Here is a 4,849-nt window from a genome sequence, read left to right as displayed (position 1 = left end):
AAATTGCTTATCATCGAATTTCTGTAAACATGTCCCAATTAATTGCCTAGTGTATAATTAATCCCAATATAATACATTGAAAGGCACAAACACAGCATATATTCACCACTTGTTTCACTATGATGAGATTATCATTATGTACACATCATCTAGCATTGTGTGAGTTACCACTTGTTACACTCTAATGCGCATGGCACATCAGTTACATAAACCACTTGTTTCACTTCAACCATGTGGAGTTGTCAAGTATAGTCCACTTGTTTCACTTGATTACAATATAGTTGTTATACTTTAACAATATACACCCATCAAGCATGGTCTCAAGCTATGCCAATACCACTAGGTAATCTATATTTAATGCACCCACGATACCAATTCACTAGGATGCCACACTAGCATCTAGGCATCCCCGTACAACTAAAGGATGGACATTATGTAACATCCCTTCTACTTAGATAAACAATTGACCTCAGATGCGTGTTTGCTTATTTGTGAGCAAAGGAGATCAATTATCATATACTATATAAATTCAAGTATGTTCCCTAATTTATAACAAAATACATTATATCAAGGACCTCAAATCATGGTATTAGGATCACCTCTATATCATTTAAGCTACACTTTCTACATGGCATAAACGGTGCGTGCCATCGCATAAAGATAATACATTACAAATAAAGACAATACATTACAAATAAATGCTCCATCGCTTACGTGATCACATGCAATGCTTAAGAGATGCCCAATGTCTCTTGCCTGATTAAAAACTGGCATAATAGTGCAACAGATCTCTGTCTTTCTCACATATACACATTATAGTACTCCTCTCTCTCTCTCTCTCTCTCTCTCTCTCTCTCTCTCTCTCTCTCACATACACACACACACACACACATACATACAATATGAAAGTACTTTTCTCTCTCTCTCTCTCTCTCTCTCTCTCTCTCTCTCTCTCTCTCTATCATGGGACCCTTTTGTACTTCTTGAAGAATTAATTAAAAATCTGTCAAATTACATCATAATTGAAACAAAGACTTAAATTAAAATTGATAGTTAAATAACTTAACATAACACAAGGCAAAAGAATTAGAATAACATCACCGCCCTCAAAAGTAAAGAATAGAGAATACCACACAGTAAACTAGATTGGGTGCAATCTCCCCCTCAAGTGTGTAGCTCCACTTCCACGACTTGAGTATTTAGAAAATTTTATTCATAAAAATAGTACAAGGAGCTAAGAATAGATGAGCGTACAAATTGGGCTTGCTTTTTCCACTTTTGGGGTATTTCTTAATCATATTAAAATCCCTAAGGTTTGTACATATAAAAATCTTTTCCCAAATATAATTGTTAGTAGGTCTTGTTACATAAAATAACTTTGAGTATATTTTCGCATATAACAATCTTGTGCACATTCCAATAAGCCGATTTCTACACATTAAATCAAGCTTATTTTTCTTTGATTATTAATTCATCAAAAATATGATAAAATATATACTTGTAACTCTCTCTCTCTCTCTCTCTCTCTCTCTCTCTCTCTCTCCCACACACACACACACACACCCCTCTCCCTCTCTCGAATTGGATTGAGCACACATTAAAGAACTCTCTCTCCTGAAGTTCAAGCACAGAAGTTAGCAAAGATCAATTTAACATGGTGGATTATAACATTAAAAAAGCTCATAATTATACTTTAATATTTTCATTTGTGCAAAAAGTGGAATTAAAAAAAACTCATGTAAATGTATGTAAGCATACATGAGTACAAAGTATTTAAAGTGATTAAATTTCTATAAATGGAAAAATCTGATGAGTATAAATAGTAGAATGTGAGGCTGGCACAATCTACCTAATCTACACCCAATGGCACTCTCTGTAACCGATCTATCTCCATCATGTCCTCAGCGTCATACAACTCCAATGATTTCAAAAACACCATTAGCTAATGTTTGAATACTTTAACTAGAAGTAGAATGACATTTAATCAAGATTTCTTACAAAAGTAACTGGTGGAGATAGCTAGGTCTTCAAATGCCTATAACCTTGGTAGGTGGCCATCTCTATCTCTTGAGGAGTGGGCTCGCACCCATAGTCCTTCACCTGTTATTTAAAATACGCATGGGTTGTTTGTTGATGTAAAGAGCATATGATACGGACTTACATACACATATAAGAGTGAATGTAAACTTTCTAATAATTACTTACAAAAGTGGCAAAAAAGCCCTTCTTGCCCATTCTACCAAGATGTGATATATGCCCAGCTTGTAGCCTAGCTCGTGCTGTATCCTATAGAAATACATTTAGAATCAAAAAACATGTATACATAGACCTAAGATTCAAGACATGCACTAGTACATAGCTAGGGAGTAGATGTTACATACCTTCTGCTGATCCCAATGTGTTGTGAGTTGTATCTCCCGTCGAAAGGCCCTTCACGACTCAGGATGCATACTAGTGGGACGGGTATTCGCCGCCACTGAGCAATATCTCCTACGCATTCCTAAGTCACATCCAAGAAGTTAGAATAAAAAATTAATACATCTATCAACAACTGAAAGCTCTGAAACACTCGTCCATCAAATAACCGAATTTCATGTCACATAGACATAGGTTGGAGCAAACAATGAGTCTAAATATAGATTACAATTTGAGATAATACTTACTAGGATCACATGAGTGAATACGCGTATTATTGTATTGATTGTGCTGAGAGATAGGTCAGTTCAACTACATGAAAGGGCTATATAACTATGGCGTGCATGTACCGTTGAGATCTGATAAAAAGAGTTCACACTTATTGTCCGCTTGCTAGAACTCGTTGTATACCTTCCCCTTGCCAGGAGGCACATGTAGAAGAACGTAACTACTAGGCACATGGAGAAGAACGCAATTACTGGGATTTGCGGCAGCTGTTGAGATCTGATAAAGAGTTGCTGATTCGGTGTACACATTCAGCTTGCCATCGGGCTCACATTCGATGGGGTGCAAGTGCTTATCGCCTGTTCAGTGCTCGCGCCACCAACTTTGCGCACATGACACGTGACGCTTCGATATTTCAGTAATATGAAAACAGGAGATAAACTACAACCTCGCAGTGGGTGTGCTCTTCTTCTATAACTCAGCAAAGCGGCCCGCGTGTGCGGTTAGCTGGCAGCGAGGGCACCCAACAGGGCGATAAGCACTTACGTCGACTCTGGGCAGTACCCCATCGAATGCGAACCCAGTCACAAGGTGCTGAATTATAGTAGAATTCCGTGTGGATCTTTGTCTTGCCAGGAGGCACATGTAGAAGAGCGCAACTACTGCAACTGCTGCACGTAGAGCGAGCTTATAGATTGCCTGTGGACGTCCACTGCGCGCGAGACCAGCGATACTACACCCTACAGAAACAACAAAATACAGCGCATTATAGTACAATGAGAGTAAGCTTGAGGGAACGAGGTTGAAGGAACCCGTCTGAGAGGTTGACAAATATAATAAAGCACATAGTCGATATAGAGAGAGAGAGAGAGCGACAAATATAATAAAGCACACAGAGATAGAGATAGATGATAGATAATTGTGCTTGTGTTATAACATAACAGGGAGGGATAACATTAATAAATATCTAACCGCTAACGTTAATAAATATCTAACCGCTACAGTTGCGTGTATTGTGACCGTTGAAATACATTCATAGAAAAGAAATGTAACTGCCAGAAAACCGAACAGAAATGTTGCAACTTGCGTGACTGTTGCAATCCTACGTGCGTTTGTCTTACAGATTGAGCGTAGAAAGAAACTTAGAAAGGAAATGTATATGTAGGCTCCGATCAGAACACGAAAAAAAAAACCGTGAGAATATTTCTTACTAATTTCAAACAGTCTGAAATACTCAGCCTTCTATTATGAATTTAATAATTTGTAAACCTTCAGTTGTAGAAGTTACAAGCTTTTGAAATCTTAAAGATGAGAGCGACAAAGGTTTGTACATGGGTTTTAACTATATAAAATATTGACTCTTTTAGTTCTTTCAACTATAATACTGGCACTTTTAATTGAATGTTTGGTCCATTATTTTGCCTTAAAGTATTTAAGTCATTTTAAGACTACTTATAATTTTCACACTAAGAAAACCATAGTGAAAACCATAGTATGCAAACATTACAAGTTTGAAAAACAAGAAACTTACGACCTTGTTAGCGTTGAATTGATGTCATGTTCTGAGTCGCAAAATGCAAAGAAAACAACCATTCCAAGAAGAATATTGGTTATTGATAATAACGGCATGAGCACACTTCTTTTCTTTCACTATACGACCGAAAAAAGTATTTCGAGACATGCAAGAGAAAAACATATTCTGAGATCACATGCCTTGTTAAAATAAGGAAAAAAAATATTTTTAGACATGCCTTGCTAGAATAAAACGAAGGAGGTGAAAACCTAGAATAGATAAAATTTCAAAAATCTCTTAGTATTTGAAATTGAAACAAAACTAGTTTTGTTGGGTTCAATAAGGGCATTCAAAGCTCAGCTTCCCATATCTACTTCCATGCTTTTTACCCATTCATGAATCTTTGGCCATGTACATGGGCTAAATAGCATGGAGATGAACATACAAAGCTTTATTGTGAAGTAGTAAAAAGAAAGAGAGAAATAGGATGGAGAGAGAGAGAGAGAGAGAGAGAGAGAGAGAGAAGAAAGAAAGATACATCAAATGTCTATTAAAGACCGAATGGGCCTATGAGACTAAAGTGATATAACAATGTTTACAACATATCTCATCGTGGCACTACAACAAAATCCCCCTAGCGATGCTCGTTTTGGTATGCATCTCCTCTACATTGTTTAAGTGATGCTTTATGCATGG

General features: G+C 37.0%; 1 long non-coding RNA gene across 1 annotated transcript; it reads right to left on the bottom strand.

Moving 5' to 3' along the window:
* Positions 1 to 1,805: 1,805 nt before the first annotated feature.
* LOC147609228 (uncharacterized) lies at positions 1,806 to 3,488 on the bottom strand. The gene is made up of 3 exons (XR_015264272.1): positions 2,382 to 3,488; positions 2,206 to 2,286; positions 1,806 to 2,100 (listed from the first exon to the last, which is right to left on the bottom strand). It is a non-coding gene; the product is annotated as an uncharacterized LOC147609228 (long non-coding RNA).
* Between the last annotated feature and the right edge of the window lie 1,361 nt (positions 3,489 to 4,849).

Source organism: Cibotium barometz, chromosome 51 (assembly GCF_041138505.1).
Source record: "Cibotium barometz isolate CiBa-2024 chromosome 51, ASM4113850v1, whole genome shotgun sequence".
In the NCBI taxonomy this organism is placed as follows: domain Eukaryota; kingdom Viridiplantae; phylum Streptophyta; class Polypodiopsida; order Cyatheales; family Cibotiaceae; genus Cibotium; species Cibotium barometz.
Note: the sequence above shows the minus strand (reverse complement) of the source record. Positions and strands in the feature narration are given on the sequence as shown.